We start from the raw sequence: 9,149 nt of genomic DNA, 5'->3' as shown, positions 1-9,149 counted from the left end.
AAATATAAATATATTTACTTTTTATTTTGTGTTAACATTATAAAAATTATAACTCATAAAATTAGTAATTACAATATATATATACATTTGCTTATGTAAACTTATAACATATAAATCTTAAAGGAAGTTACAAGATTAGAATAGTTAATTGGGTAATTGGGTATCCATGAAGAAGATTTTAATAATTTTTTTATCTAATCGGGTATTTAAACGGGTTAGGATAATTATAGAGTAGTGAGAATGTATTAGGGTTAGGGTTAAGTTAGGGTAGTAATTTTTAAAATTATTTGGGTAGTTAATAGAGTTGGGGTATTTGATTTTTAATTGGGTTAGGATTCAGGTACCTTGAAATAAATAGATACCTTACCCGTTGATATCTCCAATCATAATGTTGGATTGAGGATAACTGAAGGTTTCCATCACTTATATCTAATAACCATTGTGTGAAAGTTTGAATTTCTTTTTTAGCTTCTTTAGTTAAATCAGGTTTTAATAATCTCATATTAGTTTTCAATCTAAACACTTTACATTTTGACCACAATGTTAACTGATTTATAGCTGCATTGATAATATATGTTGTATGACTAGATTCTACAAGAAGTAAAATTTACCTAAAGTCCCCACCTAACAAAACAATATTTCCTCCAAAAGGTTTGTCAACAGATTTATCATTATTTTGGTTGAAAATATCTCTTAAAGTCTTGTCTAAAGCTTCAAAGCAATATCTATAGACCATAAGTGCTTCATCCTATACTATTAAACTACATACTTCAATTAATCTAGCTAGTTGTGTTTCTTTTTTAATTAGACAGGTTGAGCATTCATTAATGTTAAGAGGGATTTTGAATTTAGAGTGGCAGTTCAACCTTCAGGTAGCAAAAGGGAAGCTATTCTTGAAGAGGCTATAGCTAGTACTATTTTCCCTATTGATCTTATTGCTAATATGATTGTGTTCCATAAGTAAGTTTTGCCTGTACCTCCATGACCATATACAAATATCATATGTCCTTCACTTTTGTCAATTATTTGTTTATTAGGGTGGTATATTTGTTCTTATTCATCATTTAAGTTTGATAGTAATTCTAAATGTAATTGTTGCAAAACAAATAAGTTGTAATTCATATTTTTATGTATTAGTCTATCTTGATCATAAATGACAGCTTCTTAGCTTGGCATAGGTAATTGATATTCAAACAAAAAGATACAATTTTTATTAAAGAGATCTCTTAAAGTTATCAAAACATACTTTCTAAGATTATTTCAAGAATCCTATACTATAAGTTTCCAAAGGCATGTTTCATCCTATACTCAATATCTTCAAAAAATAATTTCCATCTAGTTTCGTAAATGGTAAAAGGATTAGCTACTAGACAAAACATAAAATGGTTACAAATAAATGTCTTAATTGTTCGCTAAAGGCCCATTGAGATGCTTAAAGTAATGTACCATTCCATTTTTGATAAGCTTCTTGATAAGTTTGATAAGTAATATAATCTACAATCCTAATATATTCAAAGCTAGTTGCGCCTCTAACCATATTTAATAACGTATGCAAGTAATATAATTCCCTTGCTACAGGGTGTACATAATTGATTCTACTTATAGACCTACCTTGTTTTCTCTTTTACCATTTAGACTCTAGCTAATGCCAAACATACTCTGTGGGAAAATCTGCATATAATAAATGTATACTAGTTTCATCATGTTTGTTGCAAATCATCCGTTCAGTAAATGTAGTTTTGTCAATATTTGGTTTATGTATAACTTTTGATATACTATTGTTGTCATGAAAAAAAATGTTCAATTGTTCAGATAAATGAACTACTAACCTTTGTATAGTTGGCTCTCTATGATGTATCAGAAAACAAAAAAGTCTCCAACATGCTTCATATGCTAAAAGTATCTACAATCTAAATACATTTTGATTTCATCTATATTAATAAACGTATGTTGCCTATTTTTAAAATTGTTTGAGTCAATAGTTTGAAAGTTTTGTTAAGTATTTGTGTTTGTATTTTCTAATGTAACTCAGGCTCTATTAGGTCCTTTGTTGAGATACTTGAATAGGTACTTTATAGCTCTAGATTGACCACAAACTTTAACATTAATGTGTGCCTGATATTTAACAACTAAATCTATGTTACGAGGTACCACATACCTATTATCTAATTTTATATTGTTCTTTATTGCAATATTGTGTGGCATGTTTCTCCTTCTATAAATTGAGAATCCATCGTCATTAACTATAGTTCTTCTTTGAAAGTCTTTTGGATAGAATTTGGAACAATAATCTTTAATCATACAATAAGAGTTTGGGCGTGTAGAACTGCATGGTCCATGACCATCAATTCCGCAACAGCTTGGTATGCGATAGGATCTAAAAATTTATCTAGTAGTTCAACTAAATGATTTTGTCTATGTCTTCAGGTGATGAGCATTTGTGATTAGGATGCAGCCAATGTAGGACATGTATATGCAATAGTCCTCTTTTTTGAAATTCAATGGTGTAAGTGATTGGAAAATCAAAGGTTATGAGCAATTATTAGTATCAAAACTCCTTTAAGTTGTAGAAAAAATTCATGTCAATTTTTTTTATAATATGAAAACAAATGATAAATAATTTTATCTTATCAGCTATACAAGACCAAAGTGTTGATTCTTCATCAAATCTTCTATCAAATAATGAAGCTTGAGTCTAAAAACTCTTGTTGTTATATTAGGTATATATTTTGGTTTTTGCTTTGGTATTAAACTTAATCCAGCTTGTATTTCTTTCTATTTAGCATTACATGTAAATGTGATAAAAAGATCTGGACAACCATAATATCTACAAATGGCCATGTAATCTTGATAATTTTGCAACAAATACCTAGGACTACCAGTGAAACTTGAAGGCATGATTATACGGTTTCTTATAATGTTTGCATTATCGTCACCCCTTGCAAAAGGATCTTTTAATCCTTTATACAACTCCGATCTTAATTTTTTTTATTTGTTATGAGCAATAATCTTTCTTCTTCAATCATTACGTATGTATCAACTAAGATTGTTGAAACAACCTACTGTCTCTTAACAATATATTTTTAAAACTCATCCGTCGTTGAATTATATATGCATAGTATTGTCGCATTGTAACATATATTCATTTTGGTTTTTTTCTTATTGGAGAATCAACATAACTTATACTAGTTTGATATCTGTCTTCTCCATAAGGGAAAAGAAGCGGGTATTGCATGGTTATAAAAGAAGGGTGTAGTTCATTAATTCGTTTAAGACCTTCACTAACATGATCAACGATAATGTCTCGATTTCCATTAAATGTTCCTAAGTCACCTACTATCAGAGCAGCTATCTCTAAAGTACTTGATAATCTATAATTTGGTTGTAAATCATCTCTGGATTCTATAAGTCTTAGTCGAAAGGGAGCAAAATTTGTTTTTGTTAACCTATCTCTAACCATCCTAAAGATTTTGACTATATGATCATTCTTATCAAGCATTTTCATTAAACCTTGAATAATGAATTTATCACCAGAAGTTATGTTATTATTATTTTAGAAAATTTCTAACTTATTAGAGATCTCATTTTCTATATCATAGACATACAATTGAGCAAATTTTAGTTTTTCACCAACTGTTGGTTGTAAAGAACCTATTTTATGGTGCATTTGACCATTAATTTTGAAGATATAAGGTCCTGGCCTATTATTGATTGATTTATCGATTTGACATCTTAAGGAAGTAAATTGAAACATACTGTTATACATTATTATGTTTTCTTTGAACTTGAGTTTCTATGGTTTGTATTATCACTGAGTAAATCTTTTAGAAAAGATGGGATTTGCTGATAGTTATCTATACGAACTATACCTTCTTGACAAACAAGGCTAATAATTGGATTCCTAATTTATCTTGATATATCAAACTTTTCTTCATATCACATATAAGCCAAGCAAAAAGGATATATATAGTTAGAGCCTTCTAAGCAAAAAGTGGTAAACTGATTTCTATAATATGCATCATCACCAAAAGCAAATATTTGTTTATGATGATATTAACCAAACACAGTAAAATGATTGAATATTAAATTTTTTAATATAATCTAACTTACGTGATTGGATTCTTGAGGTTTTCTCAAGTGACAGTTAAGTTTCAACTATGTAGTTAGAACATTGATAAGGAAGATTGCCGATGTGTCCTTCAAGATTTTTTTGTCGAGAATTTCTTAGTCTAGTAGTGATTAATAATTTTGGTTGAAAAAAATGTATATGACTAAATCAAATATTAATAAAATCATCAACTTATAAAGTACAAAAAGAAAACAACTTTATCAGTAATATTGGTATTCAAAGGATTAATTGATACTATTTGACCAAATTGGAGATCATTAAACTGATGACCCAAATAGATATTTTCAATAACGAACCTAGCATTGCCTATAGAAATATTACTAGCACTAGTTGTAGGGAAAGTTTCAAAATTATATTATGTTGTTTCATAAATAAAACCATAAGAATCAACACTGCCCAAGACAGTTGTAGGTTCGACAAATGTAGTGACCAACTCGCCTTGAGAATTTATTGTGGAATGAACCATTACATGCTCTCCAACAGGCACATCAATAACATTGAATGCTTGATTGGATTGTGGGACATAACTAGGTATTTGTGAGTGTATATTTGATAAAATATTCACACAATATAGTTGAGGAGAAATTTTATTACCTCGCTTAGAATATCGAGTGTTATTATCAGATGATTGCAGATGGTTATTAAAAGTTTGAGCAAGTTTAGAAATTCTTCTAACTCTTAATATTTTTAACCTATCATATTTTAATTTCAATTGAGTGCCCCTATCCATTATAACAAATTAAACTTAATTTGACCAAGTAGTACTACAAATATAAATAACATACAAAGTAATTATCAAATCTTATAAAATAGATCAAGCAAAAAACAAATATCAGAAATTGAAATATGTAAGAATTAAAAAACAAATTAACCAAAACGTAAAGTTTACATTACAGTGTTGGTCATTAATCTTTATTATTTCTGATTTTGCAATTAAGGAAAAGACTGCAATTAAATAAATATGAATCAATAAATAGGACACAAATATAAAGCTTAAATAAGTGTTCAAAACAAATAGCACATTTACAGCATTAAAAAAAACAACAAAAAAAATATTGTAATTGAAAACAGGGAGGCGCATTAATAAAAAAATGAAAGCTAGATTGAACAAAAAAATAGCATGACAAAAACTATCAAGAAGAAAATTTAAAGCATGATAATCGATTAAATAGAAAGTGAATGATAAATGATAGCAAGAACATCACAAAAACTTTTTAATGGTTTTAACAACAATGCTTCAATGATTAAGAATAAAATTAAGAAGAAATAGGAAATATCAAAATAACAATAGAAATATAGTATAGATTTTTTCATAAAAAGCTGAATGTGAAATGGATATAAATATTTTTTTTAAAGATAAAAAAAGAGCAAATAGTCAACTATCATAGTTAACAATCATAAAGCATTGAAAATCAAACCCAAAAACAGGAAAAAAAACGTCACTCAAACTAAATAATAAAAACAACATGTCAACAATGATGGAAAGCCAAATCAGGAAAACAAATAATGAATTAAGCAGAACTTAGAAGGTAAATGACAATGGAACAAGCACGTTATTTTTTCATATATAATTTTTTTAAAAAATGAAATGACTAATAATACAATAAAAAAACAGCAACTAAAATAACAAAACTGGAAAAATGAAATTTAGTAATTTCACACAATCAACAAACACAAAACCTATGGATTTAAGTTTCATGCAAAAAAGAAAAAAAGAAAAGAACATCAATAACAACAATGCATAAAAACAATTATGAGATTGGCATTCAGCATAAGCAACCAAACAAAACGAAGTATCAAACTGAAATATGTAGAGAAAAGGAACAAAATAGAAACAAACTAAATAATAAAAATAGAATGGCAACAATGATCAAGAACTAAATTAGCAAAAGCAACATAAAAGGAAAAAAAGGAAGAATAAGAAAGCAACATAACAGAAAAGACAGATTTTCACAATATATATTTTTTAAAAAATACATATGAATAGAAAAAAAAAACAAACAGAAACTTTCATAATAAATAACAAAAAATGACACTGACCAAACAAAAAAACTAATGTTCATATTTATATACTGCTGAAAACAATAGTCATAGACTAAGACTAAGGATAAACCTACTTCAAAATATGTAGATATAAACTCTATCAATTCCTACATAATTAGATTTTGATACAAACGAATAAAAAGTGTAAAAAAAATAAAATATCAATCTTATTGAACGTAACTCAAACGCATAAAAAATTAGCCATCTAAAAACATCAGATAGAGAATATATATATATGAACAAAAAAAAGTGTTAAAAAAACTATGTTCAAGCACGGGACAAACAAAACGCAAATCTAGATTACATAAATATTAACTCAAAGGAATAAAAAAGAAGAAAATAAAAACCATCTTAAACCCAAAGAAACAATAAAAAAACGTGAGATCTATCAACTTGAAATAAGGCAAACGAATGAAATAAAGAGAGCAAAGGAAAGTAAAACAAAAAAAAATAGAGAACCCAAATCTAGAAAAGAGGAATGAAAACTTCTAGAAGGAAAAAAAAATCTCATATCACTCAATAAAATATCACTGATAGACATAAAAATGATGTGAACATAAAAATTACATCATCGACCAGTCAGATCATAGATCATGAAAACAATCCACAACAACGACACGTTAACTACTGGTACAATGACAATCAACTAGCTACAAATCCCAATACCAGCCAAACAAGCCATAGAGCTACACGTGATTAGAGGAAAAAACCCAAAAAATTTAGTGAAATCATTAAGCACAGATAAATAAACCCTTATCAGATTCTCAAACATGATTGATCGTAGGAACCAATGAAAAATCTATGGAGAACAGTCAACGGTTAAAGCAAGCAAAGCCAACCTAAAAAAAATATGACAGATAACTAAACGATCAATCTAAAAACAAAGCAAGAAATAAAGTGAGAAAAAGAAACACATGAAGAGTTAGAAAGACCATCCCCAATGACAAGGCAAAACAGAAAATAACCAAAAAAAAAAAAAAAAACACACGACTATTGAAAGAAACCATCTCTCTCTGCTTTGCCTTATAAAATGGCCCACATCCAAATCGCTAAAACCCAAATAAAAACCCATCCAACTAAATTCTATTAGCATTCCATATTTGACTCAGGCCTGCATCCAAAATCCAAATAAAAATACACCCATCCCAACAAGGTAGCAAAATATTGAGCCATTGAGCAATGAAATCAAACCCCACATGTAACCACACGACAATGAAAGCAAATCTTATATGTCACGACCATAATAATTTGTACGAGCTTCCTCGCACTTCTTACGTTCAAAGTCAAATAGCATTTAGTGTATACAATATAGTACACTTAATTGCAATTTTTCTCAATAAAGAAAAGGAAAAACAAAAGTTGGATTAGAAAAAATCCCTAACAGCGGAGGGAAAGTAATAGAAAAAAACAAATGGATTGGTAACTGGGAGGGATTAGCAGCGGCTCGTAAGGGACCTTGGATGATGAGTGTGAGGAGTGGCTTTGTCGATCTGGATAAACGAAGAGGCTGCAACACCCTTTAAGTTTTACCAGCATTAACTCGTAGTAGTTGGGTCAGTGTTGCTTTTCAAGTCCACCAATTAAAAGGAAGTCTTCGTTTTCCCTCCACACGCCTTGAAGGCTTAAAGCGTCTTGCCCAAGGATTTCTTACGTCATCCCATTTGTTCTCATTTTTATTATGTTAAAATGGTTACTGATTTGTTTGACAATTCCGCTTTGCAGGAAAAAAACAAACGATGAATCCAATGGAAGTGGGAACGGCTGAACGGTTCTAAAGCTCAGCTTTAAAATATTAGCGGTAGGTGTGCCTCTTATTGGATTCCCTTGAGGTGGAGTGTCTAAAAAGTTATGTCATGGCTACTATGTTGGTTTGAATGTTTCTTTGAAAAGGACTTCCTGGAGACGAATATGACTGCACAAACAAACCCGACTTTCAAAATCTGTCACAGTTTGCCTTCATATTTATTTAATGCCTTTGCCCCTTGCTTTTGTGAGAGAATGGAAGGCTTCTATCTTGTTATATACGAGAGAAACTCCTAGGGGGCGCTCCAGCTATTTAAAACGACAACTCATATATGCTTGTAAACATTGCATTGATCTCATCCAAAATTAAGAGTGTTGACTTTAACGTCGTCTACCTCTTTTGAGTGAAATAAAGGGCCAATGGGCCAAAACGTTTGGTTGGTCATTTTTATTCTATGTTATTCGGGCAAATTGCAAGTTTGTAGATCCATTCAAAGTCCACGATTTCAGACTTTCCTCATTTGAACATAAGGGATTTGCAGCTGCAACTCTAAGTTTGATGCTTTCTTTCGTGTTGGTTACTGGTTGATGTCAAATGGGTGCTCTGTTTTATGCAAAATTAGAAGCAGAACGGAAATACTTGTGAGGTCTTCCAACTCCAGAATCTGAAACCTTTGGTTTATCTCACTAATGGGTTCAGCCATTTGGTCACTTTTGCTTCTTGTTTTTTTTCAAATCTATATCATAGCAGCTACCACTGATGCTGGTGATTGTAAGTTAGCCTCTAATTATTACCTCTCTTGTTTTGTTTTATTATAATTTTGATATTCTTTTAGCTTTACTTTGGAGAAGATATGGTTGCTTATAAAAATTCTATCTAAGTTTCTTAACTTATTGCAAACATGATATGTGCTTGAAGGTTGCACATTCTCGCACATAACATGTATATTAGTAGTTAAGTTGAGCTGATGAGAGTATCTGATCTACCCTTATTTTTCTAAATACCGATATTATTCTTCCTGTGTTTGCAAAAATGAACTTGCCTACTAAGAACCGAATACTGAACGCTAGTCAAGTCTTTTGGGAAAGAGGAATTCTGCTAGTTTTATCAGGATGTTCTCATCATCTGGACTCTAAAATGCTTGTCGCTATTAGCTATTTGGTCTGGGGTCAATGCTTTAAAGAAATCCACTACCAGAAGGTGCCTGGACCTCAATCAAATTAAAGGGCTAAA

The 9,149-nt window shown here is 30.0% G+C and overlaps 1 long non-coding RNA gene across 1 annotated transcript in view; it reads left to right on the top strand.

The window, feature by feature from the left end:
• Positions 1 to 7,537: 7,537 nt before the first annotated feature.
• Positions 7,538 to 9,149, top strand: part of LOC149526533 (uncharacterized) — a 50,029-nt gene continuing 48,417 nt past the window's right edge. The window contains exons 1-2 of the long non-coding RNA XR_016351901.1: positions 7,538 to 7,725; positions 7,895 to 8,687. This is a non-coding gene — a long non-coding RNA (uncharacterized LOC149526533). The remainder of the gene's footprint in view (positions 7,726 to 7,894; positions 8,688 to 9,149) is intronic.

Source organism: Theobroma umbraticum, unplaced genomic scaffold, assembly GCF_002168275.2.
Source record: "Theobroma umbraticum cultivar Fairchild unplaced genomic scaffold, ASM216827v3 scaffold_55.0, whole genome shotgun sequence".
In the NCBI taxonomy this organism is placed as follows: Eukaryota; Viridiplantae; Streptophyta; class Magnoliopsida; order Malvales; family Malvaceae; genus Theobroma; species Theobroma umbraticum.
The sequence above is the reverse complement of the archived record's forward strand: the minus strand, read 5'-3'. Positions and strand labels throughout refer to the sequence as shown.